Consider the following 26,303-nt stretch of genomic DNA (forward strand, 5'->3'; position numbering starts at 1 on the left):
AGTGCAAGTGGATGGGCGGGCCTTCACTCCTGAGTACGTGACTCAGATGCAGCCAATCAGAACAGCTAATTACCTAGACGGTACCAGTTGATTCAGGGGTGGGCAGGTGACCCAAGCTGGCCACGTCAAAGTGAATTCTACCACTTGTGTGCAAGCCATAACAACAAACGCTGTCTTTTTCAACCGACTTGAACCCTGAGGAGAGCTCTGACAAGCAACTTGCCACCGTGTGTCATCTGAGAAGATGAATTAGTAGTCTGTGGCAGTCGAAACAAATTACCACAAATTTGGTATCTTAAAACAACAAAAATGTATTTTCTCACAGTTCTGGAGGGTAGAAGTATGAAGTTCAAAACTGAAGTATCCTCCGGGCCATGCTCCTTCTGAACACTCCAGGAAAGACCCTTCTCTGCCTCTTCCTAGCTTCTGGTTCAGTTCAGTTCAGTTCAGTTCAGTCGCTCAGTCGTGTCTGACTCTTTGCGACCCCATGAATTGCAGCACGCCAGGCCTCCCTCTCCATCACCAACTCCCGGAGTTCACTCAGACTCACATCCATCGAGTTGGTGATGCCATCCAGCCATCTCATCCTCTGTCGTCCCTTTCTCCTCCTGCTTTCAATCCCTCCCAGCATCAGAGTCTTTTTCAATGAGTCAACTCTTCGCATGAGGGGGCCAAAGTACTGGAGTTTCAGCTTTAGCATCATTCCTTCCAAAGAACACCCAGGGCCGATCTCCTTTAGAATGGACTGGTTGGATCTCCTTGCAGTCCAAAGGACTCTCAAGAGTCTTCTCCAACACCACAGTTCAGAAGCATCAATTTTTCAGTGCTCAGCTTTCTTCACAGTCCAACTCTCACATCCATAGCTTCTGGTAGTTGCCAGCAATCCTTGGTGTTCCTTGGCATGTAGACACGTCACTACCATCTCAGCCCCCATCTTCACATGGGACGCTTCTAGCGTCTCCTCTGTGTCTCTGTGTCCAAATCCCTGCTTCCTCATAAGAACATCAGTCACTGGATGTGGGGCACACCCTAATCAAGTAGAACCTCATTTCACTTCATCATATCCATGAAGATCCTATTTCCAAATAAGGTTATATTCACAGGCATCAGATGTTAGCACATCAGCATATCTTCTTAGGGGACACAAATCAACCCAGAATAGGCTACAGAGGACAAAGTGACCTTCAGGTCATTCATAATGACCTGACACTGCTTAATTTAGCACTGAAAATATATCCTGTGAACGAAATTAACTATAATCTCCTTCAGTAAAGCATAAACTTTATATATATCATGGTACCAGAAAGTGATACAGCTCTTCTTTCTCTGATAGCCAAGGGCATCAGAGAAAATATATTAGGTCTATTTTCTGCAGAATAAGTGAAATCATAGTACTTTAATTTCAAATAACTTATTAAACTCAAGGAAGACTGTCATAAGAAAAGAATGTCAGATAATATCACTAAATAGCCAACTAAGTTCAGAACTATTTAGTAATAAAAATGAACCAAACAAGCTGAATCATTTTAGATAGTCAACTTAACTAGTCACAAATATTTTCAATGGCATAGCTACATATGAGTGATGTCTTACTCATCAAGGAATGTCTTCTGGAACTAACACTGAATATAGTCAGAAGACCCATGTTTTAGTACAGGATCTAGCCAGCTCTGTAACTTTGGGAATGACTGTTAATTGCTCTGGGTTTCTTTTCTCAGTAAAATGAAGAGTTGATAATCAAGATAATCTCAAAAGTCTCTTTCTACTAAAAAATACTTGCATAAAATTATATTTTTTACTATAGTCATTTTATTTACATAGCCTGTGCTTCACAGATCAATAAAAGAGATTAATTATAGTTAAGTTCCAGTGTGCCTGATGGTATATTTTACCATGTGAAGATAAAAAGCATGAGGAAGAAATTCCCTGGCAGTCCAGTGGTTAGAATTCTGGGTTTTCACAGCCAAATGTCTGGGTTCAGTCCCTGGTCATGAAACTAAGATCCCACAAACCATACAGCATGGCAGAAAAAAAAAGTATAAGGGAATTTTATGGTCACAAAATGGCTGCTACAGCTCCAAACATCACATCTTCACAAATCAATGTCCAAAGCAGGAAAGGTAGGAAAGGTAGAGACTCTTCTTATGTATCTTTATAATAAGAGGTGAACCTTTCTCAGAAGTCTCCAAGGAAACTTCTTCTCTGGTTCCATTAGCCAGGACTGATTCACAGGCCCACCCCATAACAACAAAGGAGGAAGGGAAAACTAGCATTTAGCATTTTCTGCCTCTACCATGACAGATAGCAAGGCAGAAAGGGGAGAGAAAATTGTTTATCAGGCAACAAATAGGGCTAGTCAGAGGCCCCCAAAGAAAGTGACTTTAGAACCTTTGTGACAGATTCTGATGGCCTCCTAGCAAGAGACAGAGCAGGATCTTCAGTGGATTCAGTGAGAGAGAAGAATTTCAGAGATATCAGTTTTGTCAGTCACGCCAACAACTTCGGCATGGCCTATATAATATCATTTATTAGCTTTATGACCTTGGATTAATTACTTAGTATCCTTACAGGGGTCAGTTTCCTCATCTATAAAATAGGCATAATACTTACTTCAGAGATATATTCTGAGGATTAAGTGAGAGAATACATGTAAAGTGCCTAAATAGTGCCTGAAATACAGAAGATCCACAATAAATGTGTCTCCCCTCTACTCCTCTTTCTTAGAAAGCCCTTAACATAATTAATTTATATTAATTACATATACTCTGCTGTCTCACTTTCTCTTCATTTCCTACCTACATACTGAATGGCAAGGAGCTGTGGGCAAACAACCCTTAAAAGTAGGTTATTAATGGCCTGGCAGAGTATATACCATGATTCCTCACTCCACTCCCTCAGGAATAAACTGAAAAGACCTTTTCCTGGTGAGATTCCTGAAGAAAGGCATCTAACGACATGGTCACTTTCAACCCATGAGTACTGCTTTTAATATTCCGTGTGATATAAAGTATGCAAAAAGGACCTCAACTGCACCCAATGTTCAGTTCAGTTCAGTCACTCAGTCATGTCTGACTCTTTGTGACCCCATGAATCGCAGCACGCCAGGCCTCCCTGTCCATCACCAACTCCCAAAGTTCACTCAGACTCACGTCCAATGAGTCAGTGATGCCATCCAGCCATCTCATCCTCTGTCATCCCCTTCTCCTCTAGCCTTCAATCTTTCCCAACATCAGAGTTTTTTCAAATGAGTCAGCTCTTAGCATCAGGTGGCCAAAGTATTGGAGTTTCAGCTTCAACATCAGTCCTTCCAATGAACATTCAGGACTGATCTCCTTTAGGATGGACTGGATGGATCTCTTTGCAGTCCAATGGACTCTCAAGAGTCTTCTCCAACACCACAGTTCAGAGGCATCAATTCTTTGGCGCTCAGCTTCCTTTATAGTCCAACTCTTACATCCATACATGTCTACTGGAAATACCATAGCCTTGACTAGACAGACCTTTGTTAGCAAAGTAATGTCTCTGCTTTTTCATATGCTGTCTAGGTTGGTCATAACTTTTCTTCCAAGGAGCAAGTGTCTTTTAATTTCATGGCTGCAATCACCATCTGCAGTGATTTTGGAGCCCCAAAAAATAAAGTCAGCCACTGTTTCCACTGTTTCCCCATCTATTTGCCATGAAGTGATGGGACTGGATGCCATGATCTTAGTTTTCTGAATGTTGAGCATTAAGCCAACTTTTTCACTCTCCTCTTTCACTTTCCTCAATAGGCTCTTTAGTTCTTCTTCACTTTCTACCATAAGGGTGGTGTCATCTGTATATCTGAGGTTACTGATATTTCTCCCGGCAATCTTGATTCCAGCTTGTGCTTCAACCAACCCAGCATTTCTCATGATTTACTCTGCATATACAGGTTTCTCAAGAGGCAGGTCAGGTGGTCTGGTATTCCCATCTCTTTCAGAATTTTCCACAGTTTATTGTGATCCACACAGTCCAAGGCTTTGGCATAGTCAATGAAGCAGAAATACATGTTTTTCTGGAACTCTCTTGCTTTTTTGATGATCCAGCAGATGTTGACAATTTGATCTCTGGTTTCTCTACCTTTTCTAAAACCAGCTTGGACATCTGAAAGTTCAAGGTTCACGTATTGCTGAAGCCTGGCTTGGACAATTTTAAGCGTTACTTTACGAGCGTGTAAGATGAGTGCAATTGTGCGGTAGTTTGAACATTCTTTGGCATTGCCTTTCTTTGGGATTGGAATGAAAGTGACCTTTCCAGTCCTGTGGCCACTGCTGAGTTTTCCAAATTTGCTGGCATATTGAGTGAAGCATTTTCACAGCATCATCTTTCAGGATTTGAAATAGCTCAACTGGAATTCCATCACCTCCACTAGCTTTGTTCATAGTGATGCTTCCTAAGGCCCACTTGACTTCACATTCTAGGATGTCTGGCTCTAGGTGAGTGATCACACCATCGTGATTATCTGGGTCATGAAGATCTTTTTTGTACAGTTCTTCTGTGTATTCTTGCCACCTCTTCTTAATATCTTCTACCTCTGTTAGATCCATACCATTTCTGTCCTTTATCGAGCCCATCTTTGCATGAAATGTTCCCTTGGTATCTCTAATTTTCTTAAAGAGATCTCTAGTCTTTCCCATTCTGTTGCTTTCCTCTATTTCTTTGCATTGATCGCTGAGGAAGGCTTTCTAATCTCTCCTTGCTATTCTTTGGAATTCTGCATTCAGATGCTTATATCTTTCCTTTTTTCCTTTGCTTTTTGACCACTTGTCAACTTTCAATGTAGTATCAAAAAATATCCACATTTATCTAAAAAAGAAACAATGAATTTATCTATATGAGGCTGGGATTTCTTCACATGCTTTAAATAAAACATATATCAATAGATCACTGGAGAAGCAGGGGTGATACGCCAGCTACTTTCTCAAAATCAACTGTCAAAGAGATCGCAAAATGTAAAACAGGGCCCCTATTCTCACTAATTTTTTGTTTGGGGAAAACAGATTTTTAAATAAAAATATGCTATTTGCACTAGCATGCAATGAGTTTAGCATTATTTTTTAATGTTTAAATATTTTTTAAATTTCTCAGTTTTGTATAAGAATACAGTAAACATGGATAGCTATAATCTACATACTCAAAAGCTCTTTAGAGTCCTCAGTAATATTTAAGGGCACAAAAGTCCTCAGACCAAACAGTTTGAGAACCTTTGCTGTACAGTATTTCATTGTGAGCAAGGATTTAATTTTAACAGTAACTTCTGGGAATATCCTTGAGATAGTATATATTTAGCTTAATTTCCTCATCTGGCCTCTCTGCTTGTGGTTTCTTCTGCTCTCCAACCCGTCCTGCACCAGGCCAATCAGATCATCGTCCAGTTCAGTCCTTACAGTGGCTGTTACATCAGGTGCGCTTTCTTCCTCCTGGCAGGAATATCCCAGAAAGCTTTACCAAGAATGTGGGACTGTGCTGTGGCTTAAGGATCTGGCCAGAAAAAGGTCAGAGGAGGACAGAGCAAACTAGAGCAATGTAAGCACAAGACTTTTTCTTGGATTATGGATATGATTTCCTGGGCTTCTCCGTTTAACAGCATCTCCTAACACCAACTCTAAAACATTCTCCCTGTGTCTCTGTAACACATAACTCATGTTTTGTTCTCACCGAAATGCTGAACACTACCTTTTTTTTTTTCCTTGATTTTTATTCCTTTGTTTTCATTCTTCCTCACTACCTTCCCTGGAATATGAGCTCTAAAACTGCAGGAACCTTGTATGCCTTCTTTATTGACTGGAACTGTGTCAGGGATGCAGTAGGTACCTAATATATTTTTGTTTAATAGATTAAACATCTCCTCTTCATAAATCTGTTTATTCTGCAATTCATAAAAGGCAAATGAAAATTCCAAGATTTAAAATTGTCTTTTAGTTCATGGGATATTAGGCTTTTCTGATCTGGCAATGTAAGAAATAAGAGCATAAAGTATTCTACAAAGTTTCCAGGAGCTATATTTTTACTTACAATATAGCTTTTCCTTTTCTTGGTTTCATTCCATTATTCTTAGCCATGTATATATTGATACTCAATAACTTCACAACTCCCTGGAAATTTATGACTTATAAATAGATTCCCATCATGTTTCTTATAAATTATTTCTTATTCAAGCTATATACATTTAGCAATTTACATATTCCATGATAAATTATATTCTCCATTCTGTTCCTTAAATGTCTTCAATTCATGTAGATTTTCAGATTTAATCTTCTTGTGCAGAATAGCACACTTACCAAGACTGGCTTTTTTTTTTTCTGTGTGTGTGTAGCACAGTTTTATTAAAGTAAGAAAAGGGACATAGAAAGCTTCGGACAAGACATCAGAAGAGGGATGGAGAGTGCCCCCTGAGACTGGCTTTTAAGACTTTTGAAGCTAGAAGAAAATACTTTTGTTTATATGTTACCAGCATGCTCTATATATACCAACATAGAAAGATCTCTAAGATATGGTATTAAGTATATGCAAAGAAGGCTTCCCCAGTGACTCAGCAGTAAAGGATCCATCTGTAATGCAGGAGGTCTGGGTTTGATCCCTGGGTTGGGAAAATCCCCTGGAGGGGGGTATAGCAACCCACTCCAATATTCTTGTTTGGAGAACCCCATGGACAGAGGAGCCTGGCGGGCTACAGTCCATAGTGTCACAAAGAGTTAGACACAACTGAAGCAACTTAGCACTCCCCCACATACATAAAGCAAGACATAGGACAGTATATATACTTTACTCTTATTTGTATTTTCTTTTTAAAGAAAAGATATATAGTCCTATAAGTATTTATATGTACGTAGAATGGCTCTGACTTGGAGAAGGAAATGGCAACCCACTCCAGTGTTCTTGCCTGGAGAATCCCAGGGACAGAGGAGTCTGGTGGGCTGCCGTCTATGGGGTCACACAGAGTCGGACACGACTGAAGTGACTTAGCAGCAACAGCGGCAGCAGAATGGCTCTGAAAGATGATAGAAGGCTGAAGAAGATAGTTGCTTAGATGGGAAGACTGGGGGAAAGAGTAGAAGGAGCCTGATTTTTAATATGTTCTCTTTGATATCTTTTGAATTTTGTACACTGTATTACTTATTTAAGGTTTAGAAAATAAATGTCATACATAAAAGCATGTTTATATGCACTAATTAAAGGTAGAGATTAGCAGTGGAATTTAAAAAACATGACCCAACTATATGCTGCTTATAAGAACCTCACTTCAAATATAATATACATAAGATGAAAGTAGAAAGATAGAAAAAATTAATCATACAAACATTATTCAAAAGAAAGCAGGTGCGAGGCTTCCCTGGTGACTCAGTGGTAAAGAATCCGTCTGCCAAGGCAGAAGACACAGGTTCAGTTCCTGGTCTGGGAAGATCTCACATGCCACAGAGCAACTAAGCCCCTGCACCACAACTATTGAGCCTCTGCTCTAGAGCCTGGGAATTGCAACCACTGACCCTCATGCCGAGAGCCTGTGCTCTGCAACCAATGAGAAGCACACACACTGCAAGGAACAGTCGCCTCCTCTCCCCACAGGAAAAGCCTGTTCAGCAACGAAGACCCAGCACAGCCAAAAATAAATAAATAAAGTCTAAAAAATGAAGAAGAAGAAAGCGAATGTTAATATCAGATAAATTAAGGAGCAAAGATTTACCAGAGACAGAGAGTGACACGACAAAATGATAAAAGAGTCAAACCATCAGTAAGACATGGCAATCCTGGGTAGGTAAACAGCAAAGCTACAAAATATCTGAAGCAAAAACCAGTGGAATTGAAAGACGAAACAGAAAAATCTACAACTATAATTGAGACTTCAACATCCCTCTCTTGACAACTGGTAGGACAACTATATAGAAAATCAGCAAGAATATAAAAATAATTCAAAACACCATCAACCAACAGAATGGAATCAACATTTATGGAACAGTCTCCTCAACAACAGCAGAACTCACATTCTTTTACAAAACTATGGAACATATACCCAGATAAACCACATCACAGGCTATAAAACAAATCCCAACAAATTTAAAAAATGTAAATCATACAGTTTGTTTTCTGACCACAATGGAAGTAAAATAGAAATCAATAACAGAAAGAAGAACAATACATTTCTAAATAATCCATGAGTCAAAGGGGAAGTCTCAAGAGAAATTAAAAATAACACTGAACCTAATGAAAATTAAAGTAGAATATATGAAAACTTGGGAGTCACAAATAAAGCAATTGCTGACAGGGAAATTTATATTAGAAAATAAGAAAAGTCTTAAATCAGTAATCTAAGCTCCTACCAGAAGAACCTAGAAAAAAAGAAAAAAGCATATCCAAAATAAATAATAAAGACCAAAAAGAAAAAAAAAAAAAGAATCCACAAATTAGCAAAATTAGGAATTATACAAGGGATATCACAATAGGCCATGGGTAATACAGGAGTACTGTGAAAAATTTTATACACGTAAGTCAACTTAAATGAAATGACCAACTCTGAAAAGCACAAACTACCACAAGTGATACAGTATTAAACAAATAATTTGTATAACCCAATAACTATAAAGGAAATTAAATTCGTAATTTAAAATCTCCAAAAAAGAAATCTCCAGGTCCAGATGATTTTGCTGGAGAATTCTTCCAAATATTTACAGAAAAATTAGCATCAATTGTACACAATCTCTTCCTGAAATAAAAGAGGAAAGAACACTTCCAGTTCATTTTATGAAGCTAGTATTACCCTGATACCAGACCAAGTGAGTACAAGAAAAGAAAACTACAGGCCAACATCACACTTGTAAAAAGCCATAAAAGAAACACTAAATAAAATCTAGCAATAAATAAAAGAAATTATATACCACAAAAAAGTACAGTTTATTCCAGGGACACAAAGAGAGTTCAATATTTGAAAATCAGTCAATGTAATCTAAAAGGGGAAAAGCAGAAGCAGTGACAGATTTTATTTTCTTGGGTTCCAAAATCACTGTGGAAGGTGACTGCAGCCATGAAATTAAAAGATGCTTGCTCCTTGGAAGGAAAGCTATGATAAACCTAGACAGTATATTAAAAAACAAAGACATCCCTTGGTGGACAAAAGTCTGTATAGGCAAAACCATGTTTTTTTCAGTAGTCATGTACAGATGTGAGAGTTGGACCATAAAGAAGGCTGAGTACTAAAGAACTGATGCCTTTGAACTGAGGTGCTGGATAAGACTCTTGAGAGTCCCTTGGACTGCAAGGAGATCAACCCAGTCAATCCTAAAGGAAATCAACCCTAAATATTCAGTGGAAGGACTGATGTTAAAGCTCTAATACTTTGGCCACCTGATGCGAAGACCTGACTCATCGGAAAAAGCTCTGATGCTGGGAAAGATTGAGGGCAGGAGGAGAAGGGGGCAGCAGAGGACGAGATGGTTGGATGGCATCACTGACTCAATGGACATGAATCTGAGCAAACTTTAGGAGATAGTGAAGGACAGGGAAGCCTGGTGTGATGCAGTCCATGGGGTCACAAAGCATCGACATGACTTAGTGACTGAAAAACAACAAATGTAGTATACCAACCATTCAGTTCAGTTCAGTCGCTCAGTTGTGTCTGACTCTTTGCAACCCCATGGACTGCAGCACACCAGGCCTCCCTGTCTATCAGCAACTCCGGGAGCTTGCTCAAACTCATGTCTGTCGAGTCAGGGATGCCATCCAACCATCTCATCCTCTGTCGTCCCCTTCTCCTCTGCCTTCAGTCTTTCCCAGAATCAGGGTCTTTTCTAATGAGTCAGTTCTTCGCATCAGGTGGCCAAAGTATTGGAGATTCAGCATCAGTCCTTCAATGAATATTCAGGACTGATTTCCTACAGGCTAATAAAAATATCATGATAATATCACTTGATAAGAAAAAACATTTGACAAAATCCCATAATAAAATCCCATTCATAATAAAAACTCTCAGAAAACTAAAAATAGAGGGGAACTTCCTCAACTTGATAAGGCTTATATTATAGTTAATAATGAAAGACAAAATGTTTTTCTACAATATCAGAAACAAGGCAAAGACACCCATACTCTTATTCAACATACTACTGGAAGTTCTAGATAATACAGTAAAGCAAGGGAAGGAAATAAAAGGCATACTGATCAGAAAGAAAGAAATAGGACTACCTACTTACAGATGACATGACTGTCTACATAGAAAATCCCAAGGAATCGACAAGAAAGCTTCTAGTAATACTATGTCAGTTAGCAAGGGCATAGGATACAAAATAAACTGATTATACAAAAATCAATCCCACTCTTAAATACTAGAAGTAAATATCAAAATTAAAAATATAATACTAATTACAATCATTAAAGAAAACCCAAATACTTAGGTGTAAACCTAACAAGATTTGTATGTGCTGACTACTACAAAATGCTAATGAAAGAAATAAAAATAAAAAATATTTAAATAAATGTAGAGACATACTGTGTCTTGTCAAGCCTGTATATTGTCACCCTGCTTACTTAACTTATATGCAGAGGACAACATGCAAAATGCTGGGCTCGATGAAGCACAAGTTGGAATCGAGATTGCCAGGAAAAATATCAATAACCTCAGATATGCAGATGACACCACCCTTATGGCAGAAAGCAAAGAGGAACTTATGGGCCTCTTGATGAGGGTGAAAGAGGAGAGTGAAAAAGCTGGCTTAAAACTCAGCGTTCAAAAAACTAAGATTATGGTATCTGGCCACATAACTTCATGGCTAATACATGGGGAAAAAATGAACCTCAATGGACATGAGTTTGAGCAAACTCCGGTAGACAGTGGAAGACAGGAAAGCCTGGCATGCTGTAGTCCATGGGGTTGTAGAGTTGGATACATCTGAGCAACTGAACCGAACTGAACTCACCATGTCTCTGGACTGGAAGAGTCAACATAGTAAAGATGTTAGTTCTCCTTAAATGAATATATAGATTTAATTCAGTTCTCATCAAAACCCTAGCCAGAATTTCTGTAGATATGTTGTTGTTGTCAGTTGCCAAGTCGTGTCCAACTCTTCATGACCCCATGAACTGCAGCACACCAGGCTTCCCTGTCCATCACCATCCCCTGGAATTTGCCCAAGTTCATGTCTATTCAATTGGTGATGCCATCCAACCATCTCATCCTCTGTCACCCCCTTCTCCTTCTGCCCTCAATCTTTCCCAGCATCAGAGTCTTTTCTAATGAGTCACCTCTTCGCATCAGGTGGCCAAAGTATTGGAGCTTCAGCTTCATCATCAGTCCTTCCAAAGATATAGGCAAGATTATTCTTTCTAAAATTTATGTGGAAAGGCAAAAGAATTAGAATAGCTTTTAAAAAAATTGAAGAAGAATAATAGAGGAGAAATCAGTCTAGCCAATTATTGTGTATCTACAGTAATCAAAATTGTGGGGTGATGGAAGGACAGACATACAGATCAGTGGAACAGAATAGAAAACCTAGAAGTACACCTACACCTGACTGACTTTTGACAAAAGTGCAAAAGAAATATAATGTAGGAAGAATAGACTTTTCAACCAATGGTTCTGGAACAATTGGATAAGGAAAGAAGGAAGGGAGGAAAGGAGGGGAGAGGGAGAAAGAAAATAAATAGGTAGAGACCTCAACCTAAGTGTCTTATACAAAAATTAATACAAAATGGATCATGACCTTAAATGTAAAATGTTAAACTATATTACCTTCTAACTAGTAGGAAAAAAACAGGAGAAAATCTTTGGGTTTGAGATCCAAGCAAAGAGTTCTTAGACTTGACACAACCCATAAAAAGGAAAATCAATAAACTGTCCTTTCATCAAAAGGAAAACTCTGCAAAAGACCAAAAAAGAAAAAAAAAGAAAAACAGACGGGAAGAAAATATTTGCAAACCACATATTCGACAAAAGCCTATTGCGTAGGAACTTTCAAGGCCGAACTGTAAAAAAACAAATCATCCAATTAGAAAATGGGCAAAAGACATGAAGATGTGTTTGTCACAGTAGTTGTTGCCAGAAGACTTAAAGACATAAAAAATATATGCAGGTATGAACTTCGCTGAATGTTAGAAGAGAAATTGGAGAAAAAACAAAAAAAAGGCTAGACTTTGGCATTTCTACTCAAGATGTTATTTTGTACTAAATAATCCAGAATATACAGATGATGAACTAATAAATTACAGGCTGATCTCTGTGGGTATAGCTCGGGTCTTCTCCATACAGTATTTTCACGGTCGATCCCAGGAAGGGTCGGAAAGGTAGACTATGAGGAGCAGGACTTTCACTGAGAGAAGAGAAATTCTCATCTGTCTGGGGACTTTTGGGGAGTATTTAACAACACTCCCAAACTGAGCCAGAGAGTGAGAAATCCCTTTAGCTGCCCTGAGGGAAGGCTGGTCCTAGATATAAGTTGTTATACTCTGGGTGGTACTTCCCAACATTACCTGGCCCACATCCCACAACGGGTGAAGTTTTGTGGGAACTTGCAGCCTGGTCTCTGCTGTGTGGAATTAGGAGAACTGGTCTGTGCTTGAGGCACAGAGAAGACTCCTGCACACCTGCCCCCAAAACCAAGTCAGAGAGGTAGAACAAACATCTTCATATCAACCTCATGAGGGTGACTGACAACAGAGGCAATACGTGGTGGCTCTGCAGAAAGCCAGGTGGAAAAATGCGAGGATCTGCTCTATTCTGTGCATCCCCAGGACAGCATCCTTGGGGAAGGGAAGGAAACTTAGAGGAAATCTTGCGGGAGGGGCCAATTTCAGGCAGGTAGGCCTGTGAGACCAGAGCTTGTATTGCTTGGGTATTTAGAGGAAATAAGATAATATTTCGTAGGGTTTCCCTTATAGCTCAGTTGGTAAAGAATCCACCTGTAACACAGGAGACCCCAGTTTGATTCCTGGGTCGGGAAGATCCACTGGAGAAGGAACAGGCTACCCACTCCAGTATTCTTGGGCTTCCCTTGTGGCTCAGCTGGTAAAGAATTTGCCTGCAATGCAGGAGACCTGGGTTCAATCCCTGGGTTGGGAAGATCTCCCGGAGAAGGGAAAGGCTACCCACTCCAATAGTCTGGCCTGGAGAAATCCATGGACTGTCCATGGGGTTGCAAAGAGTCAAACACAACTGGGCGACTTTCACTTCACTTAAGATAATATTTCGTGACTAGGAAATATTGGTTGTTGAAGCAGGGACATTTGGTTTCACTAAGCTAAGAGAAAAGTTCAGTCTCCCCTTTTCAATAACCCGTTGTCTTTTCATTAGAAGCCTTAAATAGCAGGGTTTTTCTCTGCTCTTCCATTCCTTTGAAACCCTACTCATAATTAGCTTCCCACAACTCTCCTTGGTTTCTTCCACCATTACTCATCATCCTGGTCTATTTGTGTTACAGATTATGATTCTCAGCCTCCATTGGTTTCACCAAGTTTAGTACCATTTTGTAATTTTAAGTCCATATAGCTAATCTTTGGGGAACATACAATACTTCTCCCTGATTACTAGTTTCAGTGCTCTCAATAATCTGATAAATAATCTTTTTAATCTGATAAATTTAGTAAGGTTCTTAATCTGAGGCCTGTAGCAATGAAGGTTCACATATAAAATTCAAGCTATCTGTGAGTCTGGAAGGGACACATTTCACATCTTTATTTTTATTAACCTCTCACTGAAATTGAGTGTTTCCTTCTATCACTAAGATAAGCAACAGATTACAATGAAGTAAATGGAACATAGCAGCTACTATTACTCTAATTGCTTTAGGCATCTCAAAATTCATTTATGTTTATCACCAGTTAAAATTATTGTTATTATTAGATGTGCCATTAGATATTGTTATTTAACAAGAGGCACATATATCACAAATTTAAAAAAAATATTTTGATAATCCTTTTGATATAATTGGTTTCTTCTGTTAGCCTATATTTTTATGCAAAAAATTATTCTGAGAAGGGATTCACAGGTTCAACTAAACTGTCCAAGACAATAATGGCACAAAAATGATTTTAAATTCTTGAAATGGCCAAAAGTGTCTACAAGATAATAGTTAAAAGATTAAAAGCAACCTAAATGCTAATAACAGAAGATTAGTGAAATCAATTATGATATATACATACAGCAGAATATTATGCAGTCACTAAACAAAATTCTATAGAACACTAATGGCTTACATGGATAGATGTCACAATATATTGTCTAAAATAAAAAGTGCATATGATCATTTTTTTGTAAATCACACATACATACACATATATACATACTTATAGTATACATGGACAGAAAATGTGTATCAAGACACACAAAAACGCTTATGGTGGTCACTTACAGTTGGTAGGAACTGTAGATAATCTTGTTATCTCATTTGTAAAAAGTTTCTACACATTTATAATTATTTTTGCAAGAAAATTTTTAAAAATTATTATTTTTAAATAAAGCCCTAAGGAAATATCCATAAAGATATGCTATTCTTACTTCTGATCAGTTCTGTGTACAGTCATTCAACAAATAAACTTCAGTTCAATGGTCAATGTTATAAAATGAATTAATGCTATCTATAAAATCTCCCATCATTATGGGGAAAAAAATCTACTGATTTTCATACAATGATTTAGCAGCTGAACTAGTAAAAGGGTTAATTAGGCACGATTTATCAACTTTATAGGCTATGAAACCTAAAGTAAATTGCCATTGGCACAAATATCATATACTCATCACTTTCAAAATTGTGTCCCACCAATCATTAAATAATTTTATCTTCGTAAAGTCCTTTTTGTTTTATTTTGTTTTGCTGATTGGCATTTTTGTTTTTTGAGTGTCATTTAACAAAGTAAATATAAATTTAGATCCCCTCATATCAATTCTCCTCTTAAAAGTCAGCATATTTTATAACAATACATGTTTCTGAATTCACATTCCTGGAAACACAAGCTTTTCCTTTCTCTATGATTGTGCCACACCATACAATTTTGATTGATTCTGGGTCACATTGTCATTGGCACTGGAAAAAATATTCACTGTTATTTTATTTTTATATCTGGGTATTAGGAATTCCAAAATGCATATCATATCCCTTTATGCTAACATTTTGTTAGCTGGAAAAAATATGCTAGGTTTTAATAATGCTCCTAAATGAGGTTTATGACTTTTAAATACAACTTTTCTAAAAGCAGACATTCATCTAATATGCAAGATGTGACTTTAAGGAATTAGCCTAATATAATTCTCTTTGTTCATAAAAGCACCAGACTTTACATAGGAAATGCATGTCATCTTCTCTGAGCAGTCACCTTGGGACACCTCAGACAAACCTTGATGAGGTTTGTCTTTGTTCAGAACAATCTTAGGACCTCTCTTTTAGACTTGATTGTGCTCTGTTCCTTTTTAAAAAAATGAATGTCTTTAAATATGGCAAAGCATTGCCCTTTAAAGTCAGGTAAAGGTAATCTAGAGTAGGAGATGGGATCCTAGGTGCACCAGGTTAAAAAAAAAAAACAAAAAACAGTGAATGTGACAGGATTGCATGTGTGCTCAGTTGCTTCATTTATGACTCTTTGCAACCCTACGGACTGTAGCCCATCAGGCTCCTCCGTCCATGGGATTCTCCAGCCAGGAAAAATGGAATGAGTTGCCATGTCCTACTCCAAAAGATCTTCCCAATCCAGGAATCAAACCGGTGTCTCATGTGGCCCCTGCATTGCAGGCAGATTCCTTACCCCCTGAGCACCTGGATTAGGGGAAATGCAACGTGACACTAAATGTAATGTGACACTATGGGCTTCCTGGGTAGCTCAAATGGTGAAGAATCCGCCTGCGATGCGGGAGCTCTGGGTTCAGTCCCTGGGTCAGGAGGATCCCCTGGAGAAAGGAATGACTACCCACTCCAGTAGTTTTGCCAGGGGAATTCCATGGAAGAGTCAGACACAACTGAGTGGCTACCACTTTCACTTTCAATGTGCCACTACATTAGGGGTGATATATTAGATACTCAGCAATAGGTATGGCAGGGCACAGATCAATCAAAACAGATGTCACTGAGCCAGGGGACTTTGACCAACATCCAAATACTGACTCTTTAGTGGCAGGACTGTGAGTCCTTCTAGAGGGTCCAGTAGGGGAAACTGTAGTGGTGGGATGAGTGGGCACCTGGGGATTTCTGAACTATGCTATGCTAAGTCGCTTCAGTCGTGTCCGACTCTGTGCCACCCCACAGACCGCTGCCCACCAGGCTCCGCCGTCCCTGGGATTCTCCAGGCAAGAACACTGGAGTGGGTTGCCATTTCCTTCTCCATTTCTGAACTATGGCAATAACCAACCAATAAAGGAGATTTGGGGTATTTTAATGTCAGTTGAATATTGGTCCTTCCAAAAGTAGAGACCACTGCTGTTTTTATGGGGTTTGGGCCTTGCCCAAAAGTTGTTTGAAGGTGTTGAGAACAACAGCAGCAACACTGGAACAAATGTATAGGATCTCAGGATAATGTCTTTGAAGGGCACTGCTTATATGAATATTTCTCTAAACTTATGAAGAATAAGCACCATACTTTTCTTTTTACTTTTTTCTCATTAGCACCTAATACAGTGCTTGAGATATAGTAGTGGTTTAGTAAGTATTTGCTGAATGAATGCCGTATTTGTTAACGAAAAGTAACTTCTAAACAAAATCTCATCTTTAAGGTTTTTAAAAGTTATTTTTTTAGACCCATAAACTCTCTTTATTTTATTGGAAATAATTCTAAAAACCTCTTTGAAGAAAGAAATCCACGAACATTTATTCCTGACTCAAAACCTTTTGATAGCAGCCTACTTCTTTCTCGAAAGCAATCCTTTACAATGACCTTTTAACTATTACCTATCTTGAAAGTCATGGTAGCTGTCGATCTGTCTTTAAACCCCTGGGAGCTCCTATTATTTCCAGCCAAGAAGAGTCTTCCTTTTAGCCCACAGGACTTGAGCTCTCCTGGGCCTAGGGCTACTATACCGTAGCCTGCTGGCCAATATTTTTCAGGCAGTGGGGGTCAGGGCTTTCCTGGTAGCTCAGTCAGTAAAGAATCCGCCTGCAATGTGGGATACCTGGCTTCGATCCCTGGGTTGGGAAGATCTCCTGGAGGAAGGCATGGCAACCCACTCCAGTATTCTTGCCTGGAGAATCCCCGTGGACAAAGGAGCCTGGCAGGCTGCGGTCCATGGGGTCACAGAGTCGAACACGACCGAGCAACTAAGCATAGTGAGTGTCTAGTGCTGTGCACTTAATACATCCCTCCCCTCTCCTAACCACCCTTTGTGTAGCTGAGGAAATTCAGTTCTAGAGTAGCTCTGCAAGTTCCCCATATTTACACAGCTAGACAATGGGGAAGGTACCAGTTGAATCCAAGTAACTTGATTTCAGAGCTGAGCACCCTTGACCAACACAGTATAAGGAGTCAAGGCTGGCTCATCTTCAGTCAATCAGCAAGATAGGAATTGAAGGATTTCTCATACCTGGAAAGTACCTCAGAGCTCCTATTACATTGACATTTAGAAACGAGGTTTCAGAAGGAAGATTTCATTACACATTAACAAGTATTTACTGAACATATATATATGCGGGCACTGTTCTAGGTTCTGGGAGGACCGGCAAGGGAACCACCATCTCCTTCTGCTTGTTACATGCAGCACTTTTAACTCAAGTTTCCTAGGGCTCTGTTTTCCTCTACTTTTAAAGAGGGGAAAAAAACTAAACCCCTGTATTGAGTTTGAATTCTGGATCCTAAGCAATCCTCCTCCTCGATGAACTGCAAAATAGACATACCTCTAGAAAGGAGGAGATCTACCACTTTCTTCTTTCTGGATCCCTCTAGGGGAGTATTTGATCTCCTTTGACATCCTGTCCTTGTAAGGAGAGCAACAGGGGCAGGAGGAGGTGGTGGAAGTTAGGACTGAAGCACGCAGACGATTTATCTCTACAAACATTTCATTGACATGGCAGCATTTTCCTGTTAGTGCAGGATTACCCTGCATAATGCTGATATATCCCAAGTCAGGCTAATTGTTTGACATGAATTTTTTGTTTTAGGAGGCATTTTTAGTTATACAGTGGTCTTATATGCTATCATAATTGGAAACAATAGAAACATGAACTGAACTTTGTACCTTCCTTAGAAGATTAAGTTGTTTAAAGGGAAGTTAAACAATAACCAACGAGAAGACTATCAAAGAACTGACTTAGAATAGTAAACCATACTAAATGCCCCAAGCAAGCTGAGAGTTTAAGAAACACTAACTTTTCACCAAAAATTATCCTAAACGTGCTGAAAAGCTAATCTGCTATAAGGGAGTTAATAAATTCACCCCACTCCTTGCCCCAGTAATATTTCAAGATAAAATAAGAATTTCTAACAACAATTCTTGGAGAACGAAATGACAACCCGCTCCAGTATTCTTGCCTGGAGAATTCCATGGACCAAGGAGCCTGGCAGGCTATAGTCCATGGGGTCACAAAGAGTCGGACACAACTGAGCAACTAACACACAACAACAACTCTAACAAAACAAAGAGTCCTTTCCATGTCTCCCTAAAGCACCAAATTCTCAATATTAGAGTCATCCTAATATTCTCAATTATTTATTTTTACTGTTTTTAATCATATGAGGCATGGCCTTGAATCTCCCATTCAGAACAAAGTACAAAAATAAATTTTTAGAAAGAAGTAAACAGACAAACAAATACATAAATCAATAATTGGGAGGATTTTCCACTCTTTCACCTAAAGATTTGATCCTTGTGAAACTATATCATTCTTTGGGAGACAGAGATGGTGTTTTAAGCAGTATTCATCATTTTCACTTTAGTATAAACATGTACTTGAGGCTTTCTTAAGAACAGATTTCGCTAGAAGATAAAAAGTGAGACTTTCTTCCTCTTTTCCTAGAGGCAGAGAAGCCAGAATGTTCCTTGTTCTGATTTTGGCCCAAGAACAGGGATGTTCTGCCTTTAAGACTGAAATGCCAAAATCTCTCTCTCAAAAGTAAAATATTGATGTACACTCATCTTCTATTTCTTGGAATAGAAATTATATTTGTATCTCAAATTTAAAAGAAACTTCTCCCTCACACTCCTTTCTTATATTCAAAAGCAAATAATCAAGTTAACTTGTCCTATAGTCACATCACCTATAGGAATAAACTGTTAAAGCATTTTTGTCAAAGAGATTACGGAAAATCAGTCCCTTTATCTCATGAAGTGTTTTTGAATTTTCTGGTCCTTTAAGCTTTCCCCTCTCCTGTGTTAAAGTCAAAACATCGGATCAATAATACATGATGCTCAAGCCTTGCAATTTCAGGCTCACGACTGATATAGAGGATGCAAAATGGACATTACAGCACACAATTGTGCTCTGTGGAAACTATGGCGTAATACCCTGAAAAATAGCTTCAAGTCATAAAAATGCAGTGCACCGACCCCCCGGAAGGAATTGTGTCCACGGTCCCAGAATGATGTCTGTTGTCCAACACCCTCACTCCACGTCTGAGCCCTTTTGCTCCATGTGGTTTTTCCCTCAGGGATCATTATTGGGTTTCATAATGATTAGTTTGTGTATGAAAAAGGAAAGCTCAAGACTATAATTTTATACATACTTAAAAAAAAAAACATATAAAGAAAATTCAGTAACGAGACAAGCAATCTCCTGGAGCCTGCTGTGAGCAGGAGTATACCTGTGAGAGCGACAAGCTGATAAATGAATGTCCCAACACCCAAGGGGACAAACCACAGAGAGGAAAGCGTTGTGTCCCCGTAGCTTAGGGGGCTCTGCTCTCCTGCTCCCCACTTCAGACATAACGAGAGCACCCACAGAGAAGCAGACGGCAGCTGGTGAAGCAAATGAGTGTTGGACCATCTGAGTCGGGAATTCAGGGCTAAGGAGAGGGGGAATGTTTCTTGTCATTTTGGCAGCCAGATGATGAAAGAGATACTTATCAATAAAGACCCAAGGGAAGAATAGGTAGACGCAAAGTGGGGCTGAAGCAAGGCCCAAGGGTGACCTCACAGAGAGACTGAAGGAGGAGACAGGGCCACACTGGAAGTCAGGAAGACAGGACACCTACCTGGTAAACGGGTCTTCAGCACTACACCTGCAAAGGCTCCCTTCTCTGCAGATCCCCAAGTCCTCCCGCCTGGAGAGGCAGCGTAGCCTAAAGAAGAGAAAATCCTGGGTGACCCCTCTCAGTCTGTGGCCGGGTTCCCAACCTCCAGGATCTAATGCCTGATGATCTGAGGTGGAGCTGATGGAATAACAGAAATAAAGAAATGCAATGTCCTTGAATCATCCCCAAACCATTCCCCTACCCCAGTCAGTGGAAAAATTGTCTTCCACAAAACTGGTCCCTGGTGCCAAAAAGGTTGGTGACCACTGCTCTATGGGGCCTTGAACCAGTCACTTAATAGTTCTGAACCTCAGTTTCCTCATCTGTGAAGAGGGTTAACAATAAGAGAATCAATCCAAGAAAACCCTGGGCCACATAACAATCACTCAATAAACTTTAGATTTTGTTATATTCTTATCAACTGTCACGTCAACATATTACTTTTCTTTTTAAAAAAAAAAAAAAGTGTTAACAATGTGTCCCCACCCCCTTCAGCTCTACCTATGATTTAATGAAAAGGAAAGGTAACTTGTTCATCCTCCCTTCCTCCAGTGGAATAAATTAAGGTGTTTCCTACATTTTTATTTGTATTCATCTCTGTGTTCCTCCACATACAAAAAGTAAATCCCTCAAAATGACAGGATAACAATTAAGATCCGTGTGTGTTTTAGAGTAGATGGATGAGAAGGGGAGCAGTTGGGCGGCTATGTTCCTCTGGGGACAGAAATTAAAAGGTAGCAACTAAAAGGAAGGAGCCTGTGGGGAAAAAAAAGGAAATGGCAGAAAAAACTGAGTATTGGTCTCTGGATTTTAACTGGGATACACATTTGGCCTATAAAGACCAAGTTTTCTTGTTCAGTCATCTAACCGAGTGATTCTCAACTGAAGGCAGTAGTAAGCTAAGAGCAGGGAGAAAGGAAACTGATGATATTTGCTAGACATGTGAACATCAAGGCTGAAAAAGGCAAACTCAAGAATCAAGTTGTACGAGTCACACACATGACTTTATTGATTGTGAATGTCTATTGAAAGGGGCACATATGTGATTGTCACACACATTCTCTCAGTTAAAAGCTTTATTCTAACAAGCAGGCATCATGTATAAACTGAACTAATGCAATAGCCTTCGAGCTGGTCTTCATTCCACTCTGACTGGGGTCCCTTCTCTACACAGAGCTGGAATTATCTCTGTAAAATACAAAAGTAAAAAGACCTGATACCGGGAAAGATTGAAGGCAGGAGGAGAAGGGGACGACAGAGGATGAGATAATTAGATGGCATTGCCGACTCAATGGAAGTGAGGTTGAGCAGGCTCCGGGAGATGGTGAAGGACAGGCGTGCTGTAGTCACACATAGGATTGCAATGATTCGGACACAACTGAGCAACTGAACAACAACAAAACCACAACATCACTGCCTAATTAGAACCTATCACATTTAGAATACATTCAAACTCCTATCATGGCCTGTGAGATTCTGCATTATCTAGCCCCTGCCTTTTTTTTTTCCTTTAACTTCCTTTTGTCCCCTCCCCCCAAAGTTTTCATTACAATGGTACTATATTAACCTCTCAATTCCTCAGCTTATTCTGATCTCAGGGCCTTTGAACTGGATACTGTCTCTCCCAGAAGCTTTTCTCTCACAACTGCTCAGGTCTTGGCTCAAATATCACCTCCTTTTCCAAACCACCTCATCTAAAGAAAAGTCCCCCAACAGTTCTCTGATCCAACTGATTTCCCTTATAACATTTGTCACTAGCTGAAATTCTTATATATTTACCCACAATCTTATTATCTCTTTCCTTTTATCAGAACATAGCTTTCTGAGAGCAGGGGTCTTATTTACCCAATACCTAGCCTTGTGCCTGGCATAAAGTTAGCTCCCACTAGGTTTCTGCTGAATATGTAAATGAATAATATTCAAATAGAGTCTAGATGCTAAGAGAAGGAAAATATGTTTATGAGAAACATTTCTAAGGCATTGAACAGCTCAAAATATATTAGAAAAATTTTTCTCAAGACTTTCAAAAAAATTTGAGCAATGTTTATATATTCAATTGATTGATGGCATCTGTCTAGTTTCTTATACCTGTAATTTAAGGCCTAGCCTCTTGTCAACAGTTGAAAGCCTTTTAGATCATCTATACAGAGAAGACTAGAACAGAAACTCAATAGGAAAAAAAAAAAAAAAAAAAACCCTCAAAAGAAATAAGACTAGATAAGTCCTACTCAGAGGACTTTTGGGCTACTCTTCTAGTCTGCCTTCATAATGGTATTACTGAGACAGTCACTCAAGCTATAATAAAATGAAATACTCAAAAAGGAAAAATTACTTCAAAATAACAAAAGTCCCAATTAAAGTCCTCTTCTGCAAAAATAAACATATATTTACTACCATTTTAAACTAATAGGTTATTTGAAATTGGAAATAATGAATCACTAATCCCTATAAATTAAAAACTTTGGCACAAACATGTATCTGTTTGACATTTTTACATAACCATATTTCACAATCAGGTCCATAACTCTTTTTCCTCATGTGAAGCTAATTCCTCTTTCAAGCTCAAATCAAACCATATTTTAAAAACAGTTCAGTGCTTTTATTTTGTGTTGATGGTCAGATAACCAGTTGTTTCAGATGTAACTTTTAAATAACTAATAATAAAATGTGATATTAAGTGGATATTCAAATGTTAATGTCATTAAAAAATGCTCTTTTTATAAATTTTGTAGAATCTTTCATCACAGATGCTTCAAAATGTTGGGAGTTCACTTCATATAATTGTTTTCTCCAGCAGCAGGCAATTTAACTTACAGTATCCTGGGCTTCCCTGGTGGCTCAGATGGTAAAGCGTCTGCCCACAGTGCAGGAGACCTGGGTTTGATCCTTGGGTTGGGAAGATCTCCTGGAGAAGGCAATGGCAACCCACTCCAGTACTCTTGCCTGGAAAATCCCAAGGATGGAGGAGCCTGGTAGGCTACAGTCCATGGGGTCACAAAGAGTGAGACACGACTGAGTGACTTCACTTCACTCCACTCCACTCCTGGGGTATCTATTAAACATACAGATTCCTTAGTCCTATTCAGAGAGTTTCTGTTTTTATGGATCTAAGCAGAGATCCAGGAATCTCGACTTATTTAAAAGGCTTTCCAAGTTGTTATTAAGGCCTTCCAGGCTTCACAAACAGTGATTTTCATTCAGCTTCCAACTTAGACCCTATTTTATACACAGTAATGTGTATATGTTAATTCCACACTCCTAATTTATCACATTTCTAAAAAATTGTTACTCAGACATGTTCTGAGCTCTTCCAGAGGAGATAATCCCATCTCCATGTAGTTTGTTAACATCTACTGGAAAGGTCTGATTGTCAGAAAACTTGTTTACTTTAAACTGAAATGGGTGCTGGTGGCTTCCTCCCACAGGTCTGCCCTCTGGCACAACAAGCGTTATTATATATGACAGCTGTCCATGCATTTCAATGCAGTTTTCGGGGACCCTCAAGTTTTTCTTCTATAGCTGGACACCCGGTTTCCCAAACAACTGCTCTCAGATCCTGTATCACCCGAGGTATCTCTGCACCCTCCCACACCACCCACATTCTCTTTTCAGAGCCTCTCCTCCACCAGTCAGAAGGAGAGCCCCTAGCCCAGCTATGAGCCTTTCGGCCCTGCCCAGCAGTGGAGCAGCATGTTGGGAGATCATATGGAACTGTACACATCCTGCACTGTTGCCTCTCAAAGGCTGACGTGCCGAGTGACGCCACAGGCTGAGGGAAAATGGTGAAAGGAGAAAAACAGCTAAGTTCATTCCATCTAAAAGATTCTGGTACTTTCTTCCTATATCATGATCTGCCCAGGTCCTTCTGAAATTTTTGTTTTAAATGAAACTAGAAGGATACTAGTTTGCTTGGTTGGTTGGTTGGTTTTACTAGAAAGTTAGCCATCCTATGCTGATGAATTCTATTTCTTGAAGAGCTGCAATGGTCCATAAAGATCAAACTCTAGGAACCACTGCCCTGGACTTGCCTTTTGTGTTACCACTGTTCTCTAATCCAGCTCTTGCCTCTGGAACACCTATCACCTAACAAGACACAGTGGCTGACAAATCATTAGATCATTAGGATCAATGGAGTTTTATGAAAATACAGATTCCACCCAGGGCCCCCCACCAGAAATTATGGTTCAGTAGGTCTGACGTGAGGCTTGGTATCTGCATTTTTAAAAGCTCCCCAAAGATCCTGATGCTCATCCAGAATTAGAAAGAATTAGAATTAGAAAGCACTGGAAAAACCATACCTTTGGTTTTTTTATCATAAATGATATGCATTTATTCAGTGACTCTCTCCCGTGTATTTATAGCTTAGTATCACCAGGGAGCAGAGTTGATTAGGAAAGCAGGAGTCTGATCAAGTGTTAATACAGCCAAGCAGGTCTTGATACATGAATGTGTAGTCAGCTTCCTCCCTTAGATATGGACACATCTGCAATTGGTATCCTTTCCTCCTCCTCTGTAAGAAGGTAAGCCTTCTCTTAACAGACCAAGTGTTCTCCCTTCAGCTTTAGACACACTAGCTCTATCTGTCCAATTCTACCCAATAAACTGACCTCAACACTCTTGGGTTTTATCAACATTTCTATTAAAGGATAATACTTGAACAGGACATAATATTAATGCATAATCACCTTTTAATAAACTGGATATTAAATATCTACTATTATTATAGCTTCAAATTACCTTCAGTTTTATAGAGACACCAGCAAACTGATGCTATCTGAGGTCTGGACCAATCCATACTACTTGGCTCTACTTGAATTTCAATAAGCAGTTCTCCTTTATCCAATATAACTGATGTTTACAAATACAACTTCAAGTTATATATTTATTCAAGTTATACATGAAATTATTCAGAACTTCAGGTTTTAAAATCTATCACATATTTTCAGTACCTTTTCAACAGATTATAGCATTTTCGATGCTAACTTTTCCATCCAACACATTGAAACTCTTTTCCAGAGAATTATCTTATGTAACAGTCTAATGTTAAATAAACTTGAGAAATACAATTTCTATACAGTCGTTCAAATAACTGATAACATATATTTTAACAGGGATAGCAGAAAACACAGAGCTTCTTAAAGATTTTGTTTGAAAGTGGCTAATGTCACTTTTCACATTCCACTGGCCATAGCAAGATACATGGTGAAGTCCGACATTGAAGGGGTGGGAAGTAGACTCTTTCTACACAAAAGGGCCTAAATGAGAGGTTCATGCAGGAAAGGGGAGTAAATACTTAAAACGCACAACATAACTGATCATCTTTCCTTATTTGAAATTGGGGCCTTACACACCTTTCTCCAATCTTTTGTATTTTTTTCTGTCTTTTCCAAAATTTCCCAAACAATATGATAGTACTATGATCATATCAATAAGATTGTTTATTGCCTAAAATGTAATTTGTCTGGGCCTGGAATTTGAGCTCATCTAAAATATTTAAGTTATCAAAAGTTTCTCTTACCCTGGATGTCAATGACCTCTAAACACAATGATTTCTCAGTGTTGCCAGCTTAAAGGTCATCTTTCTCGGTATAGACAGGAAAAAAAAAAAAAAAACGGAAGTACTGTGTTTTCTTTTAACATGATACCCTCATTCTCAAGCAATGGACCTATAATTTTGATCTATCTATTGTTCTGAAAATAGCTCTAAAAATTGCTGCTGCTGTCTTTAGTGGTTTTTGTGAGCCTCAGCTAATCCTTGGCTTTAACTCTTGAAATTCTTGTCCTATTCTTTTGTATTCCCTTTAGTTATGTATTCTCCTATCCACAAGTTACACAGATATTTTCCAGCCTTATCAGTTTTCAGTGCAAATATGCCAGCTTCTCTTCAGGCCTCCCATTTTCTTTCCAATGAGAGTATGTTTAATTGTGTAGCCAGAATTCCATAATTCAAATATTCCTTGGGGGCTTCCCTGGTGGCTCAGATAGTAAAGAATCTGCCTGCAATGTGGGAGACCTGGGTTCAATTCCTGGGTTGGGAAGATCCCTTGGAAAAGAAATGGCAACCCACTCAAGTATTCTTTACCACCACAGAATTGTATTAATCTTTTCTCTCTTTTTGAAAGTGTCTTTGTTTTTTAAAGAAAATTTTTTATCAGCTA

At 39.0% G+C, this 26,303-nt stretch overlaps 1 long non-coding RNA gene across 1 annotated transcript in view; it reads right to left on the minus strand.

Moving 5' to 3' along the window:
* Positions 1 to 20,198, minus strand: part of LOC113894984 — a 53,016-nt gene extending 32,818 nt beyond the window's left edge. The window contains exon 1 of the long non-coding RNA XR_003511725.1: positions 20,107 to 20,198. This is a non-coding gene — a long non-coding RNA (uncharacterized LOC113894984). The remainder of the gene's footprint in view (positions 1 to 20,106) is intronic.
* Between the last annotated feature and the right edge of the window lie 6,105 nt (positions 20,199 to 26,303).

Source organism: Bos indicus x Bos taurus, chromosome 7, assembly GCF_003369695.1.
Source record: "Bos indicus x Bos taurus breed Angus x Brahman F1 hybrid chromosome 7, Bos_hybrid_MaternalHap_v2.0, whole genome shotgun sequence".
NCBI classification, from domain to species: domain Eukaryota; kingdom Metazoa; phylum Chordata; class Mammalia; order Artiodactyla; family Bovidae; genus Bos; species Bos indicus x Bos taurus.